General features: G+C 33.0%; 1 protein-coding gene across 9 annotated transcripts in view; it reads left to right on the top strand.

Moving 5' to 3' along the window:
- BPTF (bromodomain PHD finger transcription factor) overlaps nt 1-22,477 on the top strand; it is a 169,970-nt gene that overhangs the window by 30,621 nt on the left and 116,872 nt on the right. The window contains exon 1 of one of the 9 annotated variants that reach the window (XM_074260555.1): nt 20,114-20,161. The exons of the other annotated variants lie outside the window; for them this stretch is intronic. The gene's annotated coding sequence lies outside the window, so the exon portion shown is untranslated. Of the gene's footprint in view, nt 1-20,113; nt 20,162-22,477 lie in introns of those variants that run through there. 9 annotated transcript variants of the gene reach the window in all.

The following is a 22,477-nucleotide window of genomic DNA, read 5'->3' as shown; positions in this document are numbered from 1 at the left end:
TCCAAATTTTTCTTCCTCCCTTCTCTTCTTTCTAAAATGGTAAACAATTTGATATATGTTATGCTTGTGCTATCATGTAAAATTTATTTCCATGTTAGTCACAGTTGTGGAAGAAGAAACAGATCAAAAGAAAAAAACAAAACAAAAAAGAATAAAGAAAGTGAAAAAAGGATGCTTCAATCTGTGGAGTCCATCAATTCTTTATCTGAATGAGGATGGCTTTTTCCTTTGTCAGTGTTTTGTAATTTTCTTGGATCAATTATACTTCCTATACTAAACACAGAAATAGTAGCATGCACTCTTTTTTCTTTAAAAAAAAAAAATTACTCTGTAATACCTAAAGATTTGCATATTTCACCTTCGGCTAATCCTGTTGATAAATTGTAGCTACCTTTGCCCTTCAGATTTATGTTTTAAGTTCCCTAAAGGACATTATCTCCTGACCTTGCAGAGGACCCATATTGATGAAGATGAAAAGCATGAAGCTTCTATAGGCAATGTAGCCTAAAGATTGATTTCAATTTCTAGGCCCTTTATACTTAAAACTTTGCTTTTGGGGTGTTAACTTTATTTCTCCTACTTTTGAGAATTTCTTTTTTGGGGTTTTGAAGCATCACTGTTTGTTGTGAAGTAAAAAGGGGACTGGCCTGTCATGTGATTAATCTCCTAGGTTATCATGACAGCACATATATAAGGAATGCAGTTCTATGAGATTCACCATGCCCTTTTGTCTTTCTTATACTTAGAATCTCTAAGGAGTTGCAATAAGGCCTTTTGCAAAAGGTCAAGAAATGTAACAAGCAAGGCAAAGTATTGTGATGATTTTTTTCAAAATGAAATTGTTATGTCATTTCCTGTGGGGAAATTCTTTTTATTCACCTAAATAATTATGTTTAACAATTTATAATTTAGCACAGAGATTGGTGAAATGTAAACCAAGTAGCTGACAGTATAAAATGGAGTTGCCTGACGCTCCAAATAAATGCTCAATGATTTCTACAGGGTCACACAATCAGTATGTGGCTTGAGATAGAATTTGAAGTCTTTGCCGTGAAGGATGCCCAATGTAGACTATAGATAGAAGAGGGAAAGGAAAGAGATTTTTATCTTGTGGCCCTTTGGTGAGTGATATTGTGTTGATTGTATACAAAACTAATGAGCCTTCCCCCTGAGCGTTTGACCCCTAAAAAGAGATAGATCTATTTCTAGTTAGGATATAGCTGTGGGGTAAGTGCAGGTCTGTAGCCATATTTCTTTTCTTTGATTGGCATTAGATCATTTCTCAGATCAGGGCCCATAAGCAATGCCAGATATCCAATGTAAAGAATGTAAACAAGAAAACTTGAAACATTTTCTTTCCCTTATTCCAGGGTTTTTTGTTTTTTTTTGTTTTGTTTTGTTTTGTTTTGTTTTGTTTTAAGGTCCTAGGATTTCAGGGCTAGTGCTCTAGCTCTATCCACTGCACCATCTAGTTGCCCCAAGGCATGTTATTTTAAAGGTTTATTCATCTTCCCTTTTAAATACTTATAAATATGTAAAAATTACTTAATATGTATTTTCCTTCTGGGAATTTGGCTATTAAGATATTCTATTTTCATTTCATCCTTTTTATTTCATTGTTTCAAAAAGTCTTAAAAATCATTTTAAAAGGAGAAAAGATCTAGTAATCTTCTCTAACAATATTCTTTTCTTTTTAATATAGCTTTTTTATTTACAAGTGGGTAATTTTTCAGCATTGACAATTGCAAAACCTTTTGTTCCAATTTTTCCCCTCCCTTCCTCCACCCCCTCCCCCAGATTGCAGGTTGACCAATACATGTTAAATATGTTAAAGAAGAAGTCAAATACTATACACACACACACACACACACACACACACACACACACACACACACACACACACATGTCCATACAGTTATTTTGATGTACAAAAAGAATCGGACTTTGAAATAGTGTACAATTAGCCTGTGAAGGAAATCAAAAATGCAGGCAGACAAAATTAGAGGGATTGGGAATTCTATGTAGTGGTTCATAGTCATTTCCCAGAGTTCTTTCATTGGGTGTAGCTGGTTCAGTTCATTACTGCTCTATTGGAACTGATTTGGTTCATCTCATTGTTGAAGAGGGCCACATCCATCAGAATTGATCATCATATAGTATTGTTGTTGATTATATATAATGATTTCCTGGTTCTGCTCATTTCACTCAGCATCACTCTGAAATCATCCTGCTGGTCATTTCTTACAGAACAATAATATTCCATAATATTCATATACCACAATTTATTCAGCCATTCTCCAATTGATGGGCATCCACTCAATTTCCAGTTTATGGACACTACAAAAAGAGCTGCCACAAACATTCTTGCACACACAGGTCCCTTTCCCTTCTTTAAAATCTCTTTGAGATATAAGCCCAGTAGTAACACTGCTGGATCAAAGGGAATGAATTTGATAACTTTTTGAGCATAGTTCCAAATTGCTCTCCAAAATGGCTGGATGTATTCACCATTCCACCAACAATGTATCAGTGTCCCAGTTTTCCCACATCCCCTCCAACATTCTGCATTACTTTCCCTGTCATTCTAGCCAATCTGACAGGTGTAGTTGTATCTCAGAATTGTCTTAATTTGCATTTCTCTGATTAATAATGATTTGGAACATAATTTCATAAAGTTAGAAATAGTTTCAGTTTCATCATCTGAAAATTATCTGTTCATATCCTTTGACCATTTATCAATTGGAGAATGGCTTGATTTCTTATAGAGTCAATTCTCTGTATATTTTGGAAACAAGGCCTTTATCAGAACCTTTGACTGTAAAAATGTTTTCCCAGTTTATTTCTTCCCTTCTAATCTTGTCTGCATTAGTTTTGTTTGTACAAAAAATTTTCAGTTTGATATAATCAAAATTTTCTAATTTGTGATCAATAATTATCTCTAGTTCTTCTTTGGTCATAAATTCCTCTTCCACAGGTCTGAGAGGTAAACTATCCTATGTTCTTCTTATTTGTTTAAAATCTCATTCTTTATGCCTAGGTCATGAACCCATTTTAACCATATCTTGGTGTACAGTTGTCTAACAATGTTCTTTAGATGATGTTATGTGTCTGTGAATGATAATAGCACAATCTCCAAAAGTTCAATATTACGTATGAGTCAGAGGACACTTGGGAAATGCCTGGTGACTGTAATTTTGTTGTAGCACTGTTACCAGTGGTGATTTATACATAAGAAAGGATATCATCCAGCAAATGCATAGTCTGAAAAGGAGGTGGCATAAGTATATAGCAAGAGTATGGAATAACATAATAGTATCTGGAATTCATGAAATGTTAAAACACATCAAGATATTTGGAATGAAACTGATGTAAAAGCAAAAGAGATAACACATTTAAAAGAAAAAACTTCGTATCAGGGATTCTGACCTTTTTTATGTCATGGAGCTCTTTGGCATTCTAGGTAATCCTGTGAAGCCCTTCTCAGAATAATCTTTTTAGATGCATAAGATAAAATAACATAGAATTGAAAAATGAAATCAATTATTTTGAAATAAGATTACAAAAATATTTTTAAAAACCATTATGTGGGCCCCAGAATAAGTCTGCTGTATGGAGGCAAGGCTTTGGCAGGCTGGATTAGTAGCTCCTGTGTGCAGAAATTGGTCCCTCAGTATCAGATGTAGATACAGGATGCTGTGTGTACTACAACAGAAATCCCTGAGTTGTCAGTAAGGGTTTACTAAGTGACACTCTCTCTGGTTCTGGGAATGTGGGACCCAAAATAGAGTGTCTTTTCAAAGAGCTTTCAGTGTAGCAGCAGCAAATCTGCGAGGAGGAGGAAGTGAAAAGTTTACTAGTTGTTACGGTCATCAGAAGTTTAACTGCAAAAATCCCATCTTGATAAATTGAATAGATATCTTTATACTATAAATCTCCCAGCATCCCAAAATTAGTGGGTTTTGCCTTATCTACTTGGATACTAATCCCACCACTACTTGAGAGTAGAAAAGTAATTTGTATTCATAAGATCACAAAATGTCTTTTATAGTTGTGAGTGTTGTCTTAAGTCCAGTAACTTCCTTACTTTGTTTTGTTTGTTGCTATGACTTAAGAGCAGATAAGCATAAAGGCAAAACACAAAGGAAAAAAAGAACTAGGAGAGTAGACAACAGTGGGATACAATATAATGTATTGTACATAAATTTTAAACTATGTATTTCTCTTATGTACCTGGGGACATAAACTCTCACTATTTATTCATAGGTCTCCATCAAGAACTTTCTGGTTCAATAGCTTTTGTTGTGACTAATAGTAATGTATTTTATTTTACTGTTAATGTGAAAATTTTACTACATGTTTCAAGATTTTCATGACTTTGAGAATTTTGTGAACTTTTATAGTCTAAAACATTTAACAGATTTAGAAGGTTTTTCTTGTCATGCTTAAAAGTTTGGGAAATAGAATTTAATCAGTTATATAGATCTGGTTAGTTCTGGTAGAAAGAATCTCAAGACTTCCTAGATCAACATCCTTATGTTACACTTAAGGAAACTAGATCTAGAGTGGTGGGGATTTAATCCAAAATCACCCAAATAGTGTTTTAGGTAGGATTTAAATAAAAATTTTCTGATTCCAGAACCATTGCTTTTTACATTGTACCATAGCCATAAATAACTTTGCTATGATTCCTTGCTTTAGATTTGATTCCTATGAGTTGGGGTAGTAGTTTTAAATTAATTTATAAGAAACCAGATATACTCTTCAAACCTTACTTAACCACCACCTAAATTTACCTCATTTTACAATATTTATCTAGACTTGCAGTGAAATTGGTATGTATGTGTAGGGTGGGCAGGATTCTTGACAATATTTTTACACTCCAAACTCATTTCCAAATGGCCATGATATATCTTATATTAAAATATAGTTTTAGTGAGTATAACTGGTTTAGCTAATCTCTCAAACATGCATGTGTGAAAGTTGTAGTAATCTATTAATGTCTTTAATGGTTAGAAAGGCAGTATTAGTTTATAATTAAATCCAGGTGACACAGAAATAGATCGTGTTGTGCTAGAATCTGTAGAATAAGCTCACTAGCTCTCAGTAGATTGGCAGCTGATGAGTTGAGCTGGCAGAGGATGGTCAGTCAGTGGGAGCTGCTCAGCTGAGTTATGTGGGATGAATTATTGGCTGGGGTTTAGTGCAATGGTTTTCAAACTTTATGTAGTGATGGCCTTGCATTTTTACAAAATAATTTTTACCCCTCCCCCCAATTTTCCTTTAAGACAATGAACTCCAAATAATTTGTCATATTTTAATCACTTAAAATATTTTATAGTAATACTTAATAGCTAACATTTACATGGTGCTTTCATATTTGTAAAGTATTTTATATATGTTACCTTATTTGATCATTACAACAGCCTGGTGAGGCAAGTGCTGTTAAATATTCCCATTTTACAGATGAGGAAACTGAGGCTGAGAATGGTTGAGTGACTTTTCCCACTGTGTCTGAGGCAAGATTTAATTCAGGTCTTCCTAACTCCAAACCAGAAAACTTTCCATTGCTCTTCTTAGGTGTGATGTTTATTATAGTTTTTGTAACAAATTAATCTTGAGTATATCAACAAAAAATGATGTGTTTTGCTCACATCTATTCATAAATTAGTGTTTTTATGTTGATAGTCAAATGGATTTGTGGTCTCATTATATTGGAAGTTCCCTTCAGTATTGTTCATTATAACCCATTGCTGTGTTGTACTTGTATGGATCTTGTCTATTCATGTCTTCTCTTAAATTCACTACAGGAGGTCCACCTAACATGTTATTCTGGAGGCCTTCCTTGCTTTTTTCTGACATCTGGATACCAGAAGAATGGACTCCGACTTTACACTTGTCATCCATTGCCTCTCCAAATCATCTCTTTCTATCATGCATCTTCTTAATGAATGTTGTTTATCTATTCTCCTTCAGAGGTATCTGAGTAAGGGTTAGATGCCAAAAACAGAGGAGGAAAGGGAATCTCAGTATTCCCTAGGAATACTAGGAAAACATTTAAAAAAAAAACCAGCTATCCATTACTTCCAACTAATCTATGCCTACTGTGTACAGTATATGAGAGAGACTTCCTTTCAAGTGAAATCCCATCTTTCTACAGGAAGGCTACAATGTTTTTTAATTCTGTTGTTTTCCTTTTCTTAATTATTTTTATTTGTTCTTTATATATCTTGTTGTATTTGCTTGTTGTCATTAGTTTGTGAACTCTTTGAGGCCTTTTTTTTTCCCCCTTTTTTGGGGGGATTAGCACCAGTCCTGGCATATGGCAATTTTTTTTTTAAATTAAAACTTTTCTTTTCAAAACATATGTGTGGATAATTTTCAACATTCATCCTTGCAGAACCTTATGTTCCAAATTTTTTCCCTCCTCTCCACTCCCTCCTCTAGAAGGCAAGTAATCCAATAAATGTTAAATATGTGCAATTCTTCAGTAGGCTCTTTATAAGTTTTATTGACTGAGAGTCATCTACATACTAATCAAGGACATTGTTAATAGGTGATATATGTGGAGAAACAAGCAGACTTGGATATCTTTTTTTTATAAGAATCAATATTGTTAATGTTATGGGTGGGCTATTTAAGTGCATTTTCTCAAAGAATGATGTCATTGACTTGTGATTCTTTTTTTTTTAAATAGTATTTTATTTTTCCAAATACATGTAAAGAGTTTTAAACATTAATTTTTGTAAAATTTTGTATTTTAAATTTTTCTCCCTAAGAATGCAAGCAATATGTTAAAGATTAAATATGTGCAGTCCTTTAAAATATATTTCCATATTTATTTTGTGCAAGAAAATCTGATCAAAAGGAAATAAAACCATAAGAAAGAAAAAGACAAAAGGGTGAAAATAATTCAATGTACATACATTTAGTTCTTTGCACTTAGTTCTCTCTCTGGATGTGATTGGCATTTTCCATCTCAAGTCTATGGGAATTGCCTTGAATTACTGTACTGTTGAGAAGAGTTCCAAGTCCAGTGAATGTTTTTAAAATTACTAATGGGGAGCAGTAAAAATCCATTTCATAGAAATAAAAATTTGCTAATAATAGTAAAATGTGGTTTTTTAGACAAACCAGAAAACTCTTGTATTATCTGTAGCCAAGTAATAATCAAGTTTTTGCAGTCAAATATTGTATTAACATTCTATCCAAGACAATAACTTTGAAATGAAGTTAGACTATATATGTATCAATCATATTTGTCCATGGCAGATAATCTCCATACTTATACTTAGAATTATTTAGGTCTTAAAAGCTAAACACATATTGCTTCTGTAGCTCAGTGAAGCAATTAGACCTTTATTTTCTTGTATTTCATTTGTAAGTAATGTATTTTTAAAATTAGGAAAGATGTTAAAATATTATTTTATCAATTTTTATCAATTGTTACACAATTTTGCAAAGAACTTTCCTTTTAACATAGGGATTCTTAAACTTTAACAAACTAATGGACCTCTCCTCAGAAAAAATGTTTTTAAGAACCCATCTTTTATTGTTTTTTATAAATTTGACACTCAAATTTTGATAAGTTGCTGGTATCTCTCGTTATAAGTGATTGCAAAGTATACATTATGTCCAAATTGTGTGAAGGTATATCCAAACTGCAGGAAAGGTTTTTTTTTTTTTAATTAATATTGATTTTATTTCCTAGAAGAGTAAGCTATTTGATCCCCAAATATTTGTTTCAACAGTGCATAACTTAGAAAGCAGATCACACGATGAAATTACCTCTTATAATAGAATAGTAGTATGAAATACAATTAACAAAAGTCATACAATATGAAATTTTAAGATAAAAGCAAAAACAATTTAAGAAGTGAATTTGTAATTTGTACTGTAAAGCCACAAAATTCAACTCTTAAGAAATAGTACCGTTTAAAATTTTTAAAATTTATTTAATACTTAATATTTATTGAATGTTTTAATTTAAATCATAATTAATCTGAATATTTATTTAATATATAATTATTAGCATCAATAGTTAATAATTCAGTTACTTGAAAAACAAGATTTTTTTCTTTTACATTGTTTTTTAAAATTTTTGAGTTCTAGGTTTTCTCCCCTATTCCTACTCGCAATTAAGAAATCACATGTGAAGTTATACAAAACATTTCTATAAATGTTGAAAGAATACATAGATCTCCCCAAGGGTCATATTTTAAACCAGTCCTTGTGGAGTTTCATTTTGTCCTGACATTTTTGTCATTTTGATTGATATCAAGCTCTGTCATTGTGGAGCTTAATACAATATAATTCAGTTTTCTCATATTATTGTACTATGTTAAAATTATTATTATATTAACAGTTTCTCTTGATATGTGACCATTAATAATTGCAAAATAAATATCTTTCCCAACAACATGGATCACAGAAAATCAAATGAATTTCTTCAACTACTTGCAGCAGAAAATAGGAAAATTTTAGTATCTCATTTAATTGATCAGAGATTTTTAGCCATATAGTCAATTTTACTACTGATATTACTAAAAGTAGAACCATTGAAATTTGCCTTGCAAATGATTCATCACTTTATGTCAGTGATATTGATATCTACAGATAGTACCAATGTTTTTTGGGTCCAATGAGGCTTTTTAATTTAGAATTTCCTATAAGCAACCTTTTATTGCAACCAATTAGTCATTTTTATGTCACATTTTTAAGTTGCCTTTTTGCTTGTTTAAAGTTTATAATTCTCTTTAGAAAAATTCTTGTCTGTGCTCTTCATGTACATTTGTATGATGTCATTTCATTAGCAATCATACAAAGTAAACAGGTTTTAACATCAGTAACTGTGCAAATTCCCATTGATAAAAGTGTATCATGGTTTTTAGATTTGGTGGTTTGTTGTTGCCTTTTTTTTTTTTTTTTTTTTTTTTTACTTTGTTTCATATTTCTTCTCTAAACTATTTGTGTACTTATGTATCTGAAAGGGATATTTCACTTAAGAATTAAAGAAAAAATTAAGGAGATTTTAAATGCTGGAAATTTTGAATTTTTTTAAAAAGTTGCTTGTTTTAGCTTTTTTTTTTTTTTAAATTGTATTTACCAAAATGAATGATATTGAGAAATATATGTTATGGTACTTTTAATTTTCAAAGGGAGATTTTTAACTTTTAAGTTAAACCTTCAAACATTCAGATACAGTAAACAGAACAATAATAGCTCATTCATGTTATAAATCTATGCCAAATCACAGTTATGGTGGCAGATCTCGCCCACCTTGAGATTCAGCACATACTAACTCAAATTTGATCTTATTTGAACATATATTACATAATCATTGTTGCTGAAATCCAGGCCACTTGGAATGAATTGCTGTAAAACTCATTTTATTAACTGATTTAAAACACCACTGAAAATCAGAACCTTTTAATGTGGGAGTTGTATTAAAAAATATCCAATATTTGATCGACACTCAGTTCCTTTCCTTATCCCCTTGGAGATAGGAGTTGCTTTAAAAAAATTTTTTTTTCTCCTGAACTTTGCAAACACCAAATAAAATGGGTATTTCAGTTTTTATAAGTAGGTAATATGTGTGTATGTGTCTAGATGAATAAAAGGAAAATTGCCAAAAACTTGTGGATTTCTCTTATGCAATTTTTTTCTTTATTATAATTCAACACCCAACTTTCAAAGCTTACTTGTTTTTGACTCTTTTTGGTCTTCCACTTATTCTTTTCTATATCTTTAAGAAATATCAAGGACCTTTTTTTTTTTTTTTAACTTTCATTCTTTTTATTTATTTACTAACTTATCCCTTCAACTCTCCCCTATCTGCAATTGAAGGGAATATTTGTTCCAAACTCTTGTAACAAATTTGCATGGTCAGTCAGAAACAAAATCTTACACTGACCACGTATAAAAATATGTTTCATTTTGTTCCTTGTCCATCACTGCTAAGACAGTAGATGGTTAGCATGTTTCATCATCAGTCTTCTGGAAATGAAATTGTAAATTGTAAGAAGACTGAAAAGGTAGGGATGAGCCAGGTTATAAAAGACTTTTTAAAAACTTTTTAAATACTTTTTTTTTATATTTGAGTTTGGAAGTGTTAGGGAGCATTGGATTTTATAGAATGTAGGAGATTGACATGGTCAGGACTGTGCTTTTATAAGGGGTCCCCAAAACTAGTCTTTTTTGAGTTGCTATATTTTCCAGAAACACTACACTGGACCTGGAATATGCAGTGAACCTGTCCAAAATGAACAACCCCTTCCCCACCCCCTACCCCTAGCTGATATACCTGGACTACCTATGTGTACTTGGAAGTCAAGAGAAGCACCAGTCTTCACTGGACTGGGAAACTATTTTTGCAGCTGGTACCTTTATAGATAAGCAGACCATCATATCTTAGTCTGGCAGTTCTCAGTAGAAAAGAATACTGTTTTTGCCATCTTACTTATTAATGATTTCGCCTCCCTTTTTACTCCCATTTAGGTGGAGATATCTGTTTCTTTTTTCTTTGTTAATTTCATAAATATGTAATCTTTGGTTTGAATTCCACATGTATATTCATTTCTCTTGTGATAAATCTAGTTGCAACCCAGTGTCTTATGGACTTGTGATATTTTTTGCTTAACAGTTTTAGAAAATCAAATTGATAATAGTAATAGGGAAGTTTAAGAAAAGGGGAAGTTGGGGAAAAGGTATTTTAATCCATGGGGCCTAACATTACCAAGAGAAGAGGATTCAGTGCAGAACCTCTGGAGAACACCCAAGGTTAGTGAGTGAGATTTGAATGGAAATCCAGAAAAAAACAAAACTCCAAAGAAGAAAAACCTTAAGAATAGATAGATAGGGAGAGAACCAAGATGCATCAGTATTTTGAAGATAGAGAGAGTAGTCCTAAGGAGAAAAAGGTATTAGCATTATGAAAGGCTATTGAGTGGTCAAGGAGAATGTGGATTGAAGAGTTGCTGTTAGATTTGCAATTTAAAGGTTATTGCTAACTTTGGAGAAAGCAATCTGAAGAGAAAAGAAAGTGGTGGCACCTGTTGTAAATGATCTCATGGATTTTAGCCAGGCAGAAAAGAAAAAAGGAAGGGAAGGAGGAAAGTCGCAGGCAATGTACTAGCTAAGTGCTTTACAAATAACATCTATCCTATTGTCTTCACCACAGTCCTAGGAGGTGGAGTGCTATTATTACCCCCATTTTATAGTTGAAATTTGACAAGAGGTTAAGTGACTTGCCCAAACACAGCTTGTCAGTGTCTAGGGCTAGATTTGAACTCAATTTTCTGACTCCATGCCACTCTGTCCCTTAAATCATATAGTTGCTATGGAGGGGAGGAGAAATATAAAAGGATTGCTAATGGGCATGGACCAGTCAAATGAGGGGTTTGTGAAAACTGTAACTTAAGACATGGGTACATTTATAAGGCAATATAAAAGCTGCCAGATGAAACTGGGGCTAGATTATAGAAGAGCTTTGGATATTAGAAGCTCGGAATTTGTCTAGTTTACATTGGGGAACCCATGGAAAATGACTATGGATGAAGGGATAAGAGAGAGAAAAATATTGAAGATTGACATGTCACTAACATTTAGAATTTATAGTAATGAGGCAATAAGGGCTTGAATGAAAGTCACATTAATGATAGAAAGGAAAATGATGGATGTAAGCAGTATGGAGAAATGTAATGTTCTTGTTTGGTTTTCTGGAGGTCCTGGGAGCAGCCTTTGTTTCAGTAGAGTAATCACAAAAATAACCAGCTGTTAAAGTCCAAAAGTCTTTGTCTCCTTTGGATATTAGAAGTGGTGCTCAGCTAGCTTTCTTATGGCCTTCAGAGGGGACTTGGTTGCAGTGGAGAAAATGCAGGAGATCAGGCCAGTCACTACGAGGCTAATGAAGATGGAAATGAATCTCTCTCTCCTTGTGTTCAAGAGGTTGAGCTCCCGCCTCCAGTGGGCTTGTCTTCTCTGGCTCTATCTCCAAGCCTCTCAGTCCTCCAGGAAAGCCACCAGGAGCTTGACTGAAGGTGGAATGAATCGCATCTAGTCCTTGCTGGCTATTATATACTCCATTATCATAGGTGTGAATCTTGTGGAACTATATATTAAGTACTTAGCACATGTACTGAACTAGAAAACTGTTAAGCACCAGGCTAAACTAGATAACCATTGTTTCATCAATTCTACTGACTTAATATCTTGTAAAAATCCTTGTTTCAGAATTCTGGCCCATAACAGAGAAAGATCTTGAATTTAAGAAATATTAAACAAAATTAGCATTTTAATTTTTCTACATTATAACAGAAGATTATATGTAAAACTCCAGATTTTAAATTAAATATGCAAATGTTTTATATGCCCTAATTGTCTTTTTTTCTGACTTTCCTTTTTTCTGTGCATTTTTAAAAAAAAGATGCTTAATTTTCTTCCTCCTCTACCTCTTCCTCCTCTTTTTTTTGACATCATTTTTTACATTGCAGTTATATTCCATTCTATTCATATAACATAGATAGTTTATTTAGCCATTGACGGGTAAATTGTATGGGTAATTCCAAATATACCTACTATCTTAATTTTCAGACTTTTGCCTCAAAAAAAAAAAAAAAAAAAGCTCCCATAAACATTTTTTGTACCCATAGGTCCCTTTCTTCTCTTCTTGATCTTTTTGAGCACAAATCCATAGTGATTTTGTTCTCTGACTTTTTGGGCATGACTCCAAATTGTTTTCTAGAAAACTTGGACCAATTCACATCATCTTCAACCTTGTATTATTTTGTCAGATTTCTTCACAGCTTTCAGCAATTGTCATTTCATTTTTGTCATCTTTGCTTATGTTATAGGCATGAGGTAGAATTTCACAATTGCTTTCATTTATATATTTTTTTTGATTATTAGTATTCTGGAATATTTTCTTCTCATTGTTGGTAGTGTGGATTTCTTCCTTTGAAAACTAGTTGTTTATATTCTTTGTCTATTGGAGGATGACTCTTGTTTTGATAAGTTTGAATTCGCTTTTTTTCTCCTGGATGTGAGACCTTTATCAAAGAAATTTGTCTCGGATTTTCTTCCTAGGTAAATTGTTTCCTAAGTTTAGTTGTATGAATTTTATGTAATCAAAGTTGTCCTTTTTATTTTCTGTAATGCCCTCAACCTTTTGTTTGGCCATGAATTCTTTCTGTATCCATCATTTTAAAAGGTAATGTCTTTGCTCCTCTTCATTATTATGTAACCATTTAAGATTTGTATCATTATTTAGTGCTTATCTTGCTATGTGATATGAGATGTTGGATTATACATGATTTCACCCAAACTGCTATTCAATTTTTGTTGAATAGTGAATACTTTATTAAGTATCTGGAGTCTTTTGAGTGCATTAACTATTCGACTGCTAGGTTCACTTGAGTCTCTTTGTTTAGTGAACCCATTTTGTTTTCTTATCAACTTACTAATTTTTAATTGTTTTAATAATTACTGCTATGTAATACAATTTGACATCTAGTTCTAATAGGTCTCCTCCTTGTCCACTTTGTATTGTGTCCCCTTGAGATTCTTGACCTTCTTCCACGTAAACTTTATTACTATTTTTTCTAGTTACAGAAATCCTTTGATAGTTTATTGGTATGACTCTCAGTGAATAGATTAAAAATATATAATATTGACTTTTTTATTATGTATGAACATCCTATCTGTGAGCAATTACTATTTCTCCATTTACTTGAGTCTGTTTCTAGAAAAAGTGTTTTATAGGTGTATTCATATGGCTCTGGTTCATGTCTTCAGTCAGTCTCAAATGACATGTATTTATTAAACACCTACTATATACTAGGCATTGTCTTTGACTCTGGATACATGTTCAAAGAATGAAATAGTCTCCACTAATCATAAACTAACATTCTAATGAGATACATAATAAATAAACATAAAAATGCATATAGCACACCTATAACTAGCTATTGGAGCAGGGTAAGGGGAGGGGGAGGATCAGTAAAAAGCTTCTTAAAACAGTATTAAAGAAAGAAAAAAAGTCTCTGAGGTGGAGCGTAGAGAGGGAGTGCAGTTGAGACTTGGGTGACTGCCAGTACAAATACAAAGAACCAGGAGGTGATGTATCATGAGTTAGGAACAAAGAAAAGGCCAGTTAGATTTCAATGTGGGAAGGATCATAATGCCCACTGAATATAGAAAGATAAGTTGGAGGGAGTTTGCATAGGGCTTTAAAAGCTAAACATGAGTTTATATTTCATCCTAGAGGTAATGGGAAGCTTGTGAGTTGATAATTTGGTAAAGTCACATGGTCATATTTGTATTTAAGGAAAATTAGCTTGATACCAATGTTTAGTGCTGACTGAAATGGGAAAAGATTTGAGGTAGAGTGACTAGTTAAGAGGATGAAAGGTAATGGGAGCTTGAACTAAGGTTGTAACTGTGTTAGTGGAGAGAAAGGAGAGTGAGTTTGAGATGCCATAAATATAGCAGGATTTGGCATTGTTTGAAAAAGTGGGTTGTGGAAGAGTGAACAGTCCAGAATAATGTCAAAGTTTGTTGTAAATGTGGAAGGATAGTGATGCCATAGTTAGAAATAGGGAAGTTTGGAAGAGGGAAGGTTTTAGGAAGAGAAGTAATGAGTTCAGTTTCAGACATGTTTTGTTTAATATGTCTCAAGGCATGTAGTTTGAAATGTACAATAAACATTTGGTTATACAGGACTAGAAGCTTTGGGGCTTCTGGAATCATTAGCTTAAAAGCAATAAATAGATCTATGGGAGTTGATGAGGTTACATGATTGTACAGAATCTTAGGGAATGCACAAAGTTTTGTACCATGATAGTGAGAGCCAGCAAAATAAATTAAAAAAGAGCAGTCAGGTAGAAGAACCTATATAGGGTGGCATCATAAAAACCTGATGAAGGCACCAATTCTGAAGTTAGGAGGACCTGAGTTCAAATTTGGTCTCATTCACTTAACACTTCCTAGCTTTGTGACCCTGGGCAAGTCACTTACCCCCAATTGCCTCTGCAGCGAAACCAAACCAAAAAAAACACCTGTTGAAGACCTATTATCTTGGAGGGGAAGGTTACAGATAGATTGATGAGGATTAGGAATGAAAAAAAGACCTTCAGATTTTGAATCCAAGAAGTAATTAGCAACTTTGGAGAAAATAGTTTCAGTTGAATGATGAGGTGAAAAGCCGGACTCCAAGTTTTGAGAAGTGAGTGAAAGGAAAGGAAGTGGAGGCTTAGAAAAAAGAAAGTTTTTTTTTTTTTTTTTTTTTTTTTTAAGCAGTTTGAGAAAGAATATGAATGCAGAATTGTAGGACCTAGTAAAGTTGTTTTTTTGTTTGTTTGTTTTTTAAGGATGAGAGAAACATGCATATTGAGAGGCTGTAGAGAATGAACAGTTGATAGGAAGAGTGTAATGGGAGGAGATGATTGAAGATACAGTTTACTGGAGAAGATAGGAGGGGATGAGATCATATGCACATGTAGGGGATGCCAGTTGGCCTTGGTAATTCTTTGTTGTCAGAGACCAGGGGAAAGAGCAAAGTGGGAGATGATTCCAAGAGGTTTTGAGATGAACTGGAGAAGAGAGAGAATATGTTGAATGGGTTCACTTTTCCTACATATTAAACAAAACAAAACAAATTCCTTAGCTGAGAGGTAGAAAACTGGATGTGAGAGGCTTAAAGGAGGGAAGAGAGTTTGGAGCAGCTTTAAAAAAAATTTTTTTTAACATTTTTAAAATTTAGAGTTTCAAATTCTCTTCTTCCTAGCCTACACCCATTGAGAGGACAGACAGTATGTTGCTGAATGGAACTGATTGAATGAAGTTTTCTCAAGTTCATGAGAGTAGGCCTAAATCACATGATCCCTATACCTGATTGAGCCTTAGGTTTCACATGATGCCTGTTCCCAGACCTTGAAGTTGCAGAAAGTTATGTGACCTGTGGGAGGCAGACAATGTGTTTGTAACCATTGGTCAAGGATGGTTACATCCTTTTAGCCTATCCAATGAGAAGGCTCTGGTCTTTTGCTTTTAAGTCCTCGACAGCCAGAAGCTGGCCAAGTTCAGGAGCACATGGCAGGAGCTGGAATGGCTCCCAGGTGTGCCTGGGCCTCTCCCTGCAGGGATTAAATAAATGCTTTCTCTTTGTACCTGAAGATGTCTAGGGAAAACATTTCTGTATTAGCCATATTGCCAAAAAGAAAGTGAAAAACAACATGCTTCATTCTGCACTTAGAGTATATTAATTCTCTCTCCGAAGGTGGATAGGATTTTTCATCATAAGTCCTTTGGAATTGCAAATAATTCATTGCATTGGTAAAAGTAGCTAAGTCTTTTATAATTAATTGTTAGGTTCTTACTAAGTGCTAATGAGATAATGAGATATTAGGGTCCATATCTGAGATATCTGAGGGTCCAGGGTTCAAGTCCCTGTTCGGGTGCCAAAATACAAAGTCCGGGTCTAGCTCCACTGAAGGGCTCAGAATAAGTCCTTGTCAGGATAAGCAAAAGTCCTTGCCCCACGTTGAGTGCCAAATTGTAAAGTTCTGATTGTCTCTCAGTTGTAATCCTTCTCTGGGAGGAGGTTTCTTTTCTCCGTGAATCTTTTTCACTATCCTCTATACTTGCGAATACACGGGACGTCTTTTCCTTGATCCAATACAGAACTGACTTTTCAGACTCTTAACTTCTTCTTTTATCCTCCCAGAGAATGGAGTGGAATAACTCAGGGGCTTGTGGATGAAATACTTCAACCAATGAACTTGCTTCTCTTAAACATGTAAGCTCCTCCCCAGAAGTTCAAAGGGGTAAAACTCCCCTTAAAGGCCCGTACAGACTTAGCACTTAGTAAAAACCTAATATCTCATTTTATCATTAACACTTAGTAAGAACCTAACAGTTAATCATCATTACAATATCGTAATTACTTTGTACATTGTTTTTCTGGTTTTGCTCACTTCACTTTGTATCAGTTCATATGAATTTTCTGAGATTTTACTGAAACCATCCCTCTTGTTGTTTTTATGGCAAAATAGTGTGGTTTGGAGTAGCAAGGTGAGGGAGAATTAAAAGATGCTTTGTAGCAGTGAGGACTTAGGTGAGACTGGATAAAATGAAGATATATGAAAATATATAGAATAGAATTTCTTCTAGTTGTGTTGGTCACACTTAGCAGATGAAGTTCATGGAGGAACAAATCTAGGATTAACAAGTATCGGAGGTTGGGGAGAGAACAGCAGTCAGGTAAGAGTGGAAAAGTTAGGCAGAGGTAGGAAGAAAATGAAATGAGAGCAGGAGGGATGGCCTAAGAACTTAATGAGGGTGGAGGGATTGGCCATTTGATGGCAAATACAGATTTAAGAAAAATGAATAATTGGGAGAGGTGAAGTGAAAGGAGAGACTATGATCAGCTGAGGAAATTAAGAGTTTCTAATTAATCATAATAATAATAGCTAACACTTATATAGTTCTTAATATTTGCCAGACACTCTGCTAATGAATCACTTTACAATTATTATCTCTTTTAATCCTTACAACAATGCTGGGAAATAAGTGTTGTTATTATCTCCATTTTACAGATGAGGAAACTGAAGCAAATAAATTAAGTAAACTGTCCAAGGACACAGCAGGAAGATGTTTGAGGCTGGTTTTAAATTCATATCATCTGGTCTCTAGATCTAGTAGTTTATTTTTATTTTTTGGGTCACTTAGCTGACTCATTTAGGGGATCAGAAAATTGCAAGAATTTATGATTATCTCTATTTGTGATTGAGCTGGAATGAAGAAGTAATTCTTAGAATTTAAGCAAGTTAATAAAATGAGAGATTTAGGGCAGTTAAGTGAGCATTTAAATAAATATTACATTCTCCTAATATAGGTATAGTAATTGGGAAGAATATAGTAAAACAGATGCTGAATTAATTAAAGCTGTAAGAATGACCTGGGAATTGAAATGATATTATCTATATTATCTATTTGTATTGGTTGAAATATTTTAATTATGTGTACTTCAAAAGAAGAAATATTACCAAGTGAAGAAGGCCAAAGGAAAATCTGGAAATGAGAATTGAGAACAAGAAGTATTCCAGTTCCCCTTTTAGGACCAGGTGTTGGGAGTGTGAGAGAAAATTAACCTATGCTGGAGAGAATAGAAAGGGATGTGACACCATCAGTGAAGAGTTGCACTATATACATGGAGGACAAGTAGATTAATAGTTTGAAAGAGATCCAGGATGAAGAATAGTTTGTCTTCTATGGAATAGGAATTCAAGAGGGCACAGTGGAAGATTGGGTAGAGTTGTATGAGGGAGGTTGGATTGAGGGGCATGGGTATGAGAGATTATGGAAAAGGGAGCAGAAGATAATTTCTCCTAAATAATTTCTGAGACATTCTTATAGGATATAGGAATATTAGCAGAAGAAGCAGAAAGAATCATAGGAGGTGATAGATGGGAACAGAAGCTCACAATCTTCAAAATATTTTGCAGAGTACTAGACTGGATTTGAGATTATTATTCCTTTCTTGGGAGGTTGCTGGAGGTGGTGGAAAGTTGATCTCTGGCTGACAGCTCTAGTTGGTGTTGTAGTCTGGTTCTGGATCTCTGTTCAGCCTTGGGTTTGCCTGATTCAGGTGACCCTAATGTTCTTGGGAGAACTCAAGGGCTAGTTAAAGGGAGAGGATTTGGTGTTTGGAGGGTGTAATCTGAAGAGGTAGACTTAAGTCTTGAGTTCTTTCTGGGCCTGCCAGATACATGAGGTACAGTTTTTCTTCTTCAGGATGACTGGTAGATGAATTTTTTGAATTCCTATATATTTTGATAGAATGCTATGTTTATTTTAAATATAATTTTCCTTTTTGTTTTTTCCTTGCTGGAACTTGTTAATAATGTAAAGAAATGCTAAGGATTTATGTGGATATATTTTGTGTTTTCAGTTTTGCTGGTTATTCCTTTTAGTCTTTTTTATTTTTTATTATTTATTTATTTATTTTTTTGTTTTTTGTTCTCCAAATCGTATTGTCTCCAGAAAGCAATGTAATTTTCTTTTTTTGCATTTATTTATTTTTTCTTAGATATCCAGCCAGCATTACTATCATATAGAAGTGGTAATAATAGACACTCTTGTTTTACCCTTGATTTTACTGGATAGTTTCTGATTTATCTTTATTGCATGTATTGCTGATTCTTGGTTTCAGATAGATGCTATTTACTTTATGAAGAAAAGATCTATATATTCTTATGTTTTCCATTGTTTTTAAACAGAAATCAATGATGTAATTTGTTAAAAACTTTCTATATCTGTAGATACAATTTATTATTATTATTGATATAGTTTAGTATATTTATAGTTGTTGAACATTGGACTAATCTTGCATTTCTGGTATAAATCCATTCTGATCATAGTGTTTGATCTTTGTGATATGTTATTGTCATTTCTTTGCTAATATTTAATAATTTTAATTATTGTTCATTAGGGATAGCTTTCTTTCTCTATTTTGACTCCTTTTGGTTTAGGTGTTTATAAAATAGAAGAGGTATATTTGGATCCCCTTTCTTGTTATTGTAAAGTTAATGTAAATTAGAAATAAAAATTCTAGGAATATTTAATAGAATTTGCTTTTATATTCCTTTGATCCTGGGATATTTTTCTTTTGATAGTTAATTCATAGTTTGTCCAATTTTTTTTTTTTTTTTTGGTCCAAGATTGAGTTGTTTCAATTCTCTATTTCTTCTATTAATCTGGGCATATGCTAATTTTCTAAATATCCATTTCGTTTAAGTTGACAGTTTTGTTGGCATGTACTTTGGATAGTTGTATTAATTTCCTTTGATTCTTTATGTAATTTTTAAAAAAGGTTTTATACTGGTAATTTGATCTTACTCTTTATTTAAGCAAATTAGCTAATAATTCTTTTTCCCTCTAAAAAAACAAAAAACAAAACAGCTCCTAGTTGTCTTAACTGTCAATTTTATTAATCTCTTTTGATTTTCAGAATTTCTATTTTAGTGTTGATTCGGTTTTTAAACAATTGTTGATATTTTAGTTGGATGCCCAATTCATTGATCTGTTCTTTCTCTCTTTTATTGATGAAAGTGTTTAGAGATATGAATTTTCCGCTAAGGACTGCTTTGGCTGCATCCCAAAAATTTTGGTATGTTTTCTCATTGTTGTCATTATCTTTGATGAAACTATTTATTGTTTCTATGATTTGTTCTTTGACCCAAACATTTTTTAGGATGTTATTTGGTTTTTACATAATTTTTAATCCTATCCTCAGTGGCCCATTTTTGAATATAATTTTTATTGCATTGAAGATAGCAAAAGATGGAGTTAATATTTTTGCATATACTTGTAAGAATAGATATCTTTTTTTAAAGTGCTGTGCACAAATAAGAAAAGAGAGTGTGTGTGTGTGTGTGTGTGTGTGTGTGTGTGTGTGTGTGTATTCCATTCTATTTCTACTCAGTATTGCCAGAAAACCCACCATGTCTGAGTTTTCAGAAATTCTTTACATGTTCTTAACTTGTTTACTTATTTTTGTCTCGTTCTGAAAGGGGCACATTGAGGTCCTTCACCAATATGGTTTTTCTTCCTAATTCTCCATGTGACTCATTTTTAATGTTTAGATGACATGGCATTTAGTTAACATATATACAAATACACATACACATTATGTCTATTAATTCATTATTTATGATACCTTTCATCATAATATAGTTTCCATATTCATTTCTTTTAATGATTTTTTGTTATTGCCTTGTCTGAAATCATGATTATTATTTCTGCTTTTTTCTGTTTACATGAAGCATAATCGATTTTATACAGCCCCTTATTTTATCTTTACATAAATCTTTATATGTCAAGTATATTTCTTTTTTTTTTCAAGTATATTTCTTGAAAATATATTCAAAATATGCTGTTATCCTACCATTTTGAGTGAGTTTATCTTATTCACAATTACAGTTATAATTATTGTCTATTTCCTTTCATCCTATTTTTTCCTCTTTGCTTTCCCTTACTTTTTGCAGTGGTGTTGAAAAAAGTGTGCACTGTTCTTGAAGCAATCTACTTTCTCTTCCCTGCTCTCTTTAGCCCCATATACTACCCATCGTCTTATGTTCTTGACTTTTTTTTCCCCTTAAACTTTTCTTTCTGATCTACCTTCCATAAGAATTTGTCTTGTTTACGATTAATTCCTCCTTGAGAGGAGAGAAATTCTTCTTTTTATTCTCCTTTTCTTTCTTCTCTTCTGTTACCTTGGTGAGTTGAATATATATTTTTTTTCAATAAGCATTTAATCTATTCTGCTTTCCGCTGACCAGTCCAAATGAAAGTGACATTTAAGTGATGCCCACTCTCCTTATCTTTTCCATATTCATAGTATAGTCTTCTACTTTTGAAAGTGGTATTATATGAGAAAATAAATTTGCCTCATCTTTACTTTCCCTAATAGATTTCTTTTTCCTATCCTTTTCTTTCTTAAGATCATTAAAACAGCAAAACCATTCAAGTCCCCTCTTATTATGACATTAAGTTCTAAGGGAAAACTTATTTCCCTTTCTTAGAAAGTAAACACTTCATCTTAGTATAGTCTCTTCTGCTTGATTTCAAAGTTTCTATGCAGCATTGATCAGCTCATCAAGAATGTTTGGAAATGTTCTATTTCATTAAAAATACATTTTTCCCCATTTAAAGATTATACTCAATTGTCATAGATTACATTACTTTCAGATGATGGGGCTATATCCCTTGCCTTTTAGAAGATCATTGCCCAAACTCTATTTTGGAGTTTCTTTTAGAAAGTGAATAGTAAACTCTTCTATTTTCATTTTGTTTTCTTCTTGTAATAGATTTGTGTAGTTTTAAAAATCATGTATGATCTTGATTCCTTGATACTTGAATTCTTCTTTCAAATTTCTTGTAGTATTTTTTCTTTGACCTGAAAACTCTGGATTTTGACTCTAGTATTTCTGAGAGTCTTTAATTTTATTTCTTTCACTAAGTGTTCGGTGGATTCTTTCTATTTCTGTTTTTCCCTCTGGTTCTTAAAGATAGACAGTGTTATTTCTGACTTCTTTAAATAAGATGGTTAGTTTATTCAGTTATCAGGTTAACATCCACAAATTGTTAAATAATCTGTCTTTGATGTTTTCCAAATCAATTTTTTTTTAATATGAAGTACTTCATATTTGTTGCCTTGACTTTGTTTTAATATTTGTTATTGTCTTTTGGAATCATTAACTTCTCTTTGGTCCATTATCATTTTGCGTGTGCACGTGTGTTTGTGTGTGTGTGTGTGTGTGTGTGTGTGTGTGTGTGTGTAGCAGTTGGGATTTAGTAAGTTGCCTAGGGCAATATAGCTTAGAGAGTATTAATGTCTGAATTCAGATTTGAATCCTCCTGATTAAAGGGCCAGTGCTCTTTACACTGCACCATCTAACTGCCCCTCCAATCTCATTTCCAAGAA

This window comes from Sminthopsis crassicaudata, chromosome 4, assembly GCF_048593235.1.
Source record: "Sminthopsis crassicaudata isolate SCR6 chromosome 4, ASM4859323v1, whole genome shotgun sequence".
Lineage (NCBI taxonomy): Eukaryota > Metazoa > Chordata > Mammalia > Dasyuromorphia > Dasyuridae > Sminthopsis > Sminthopsis crassicaudata.
The sequence above is the reverse complement of the archived record's forward strand: the minus strand, read 5'-3'. Positions and strand labels throughout refer to the sequence as shown.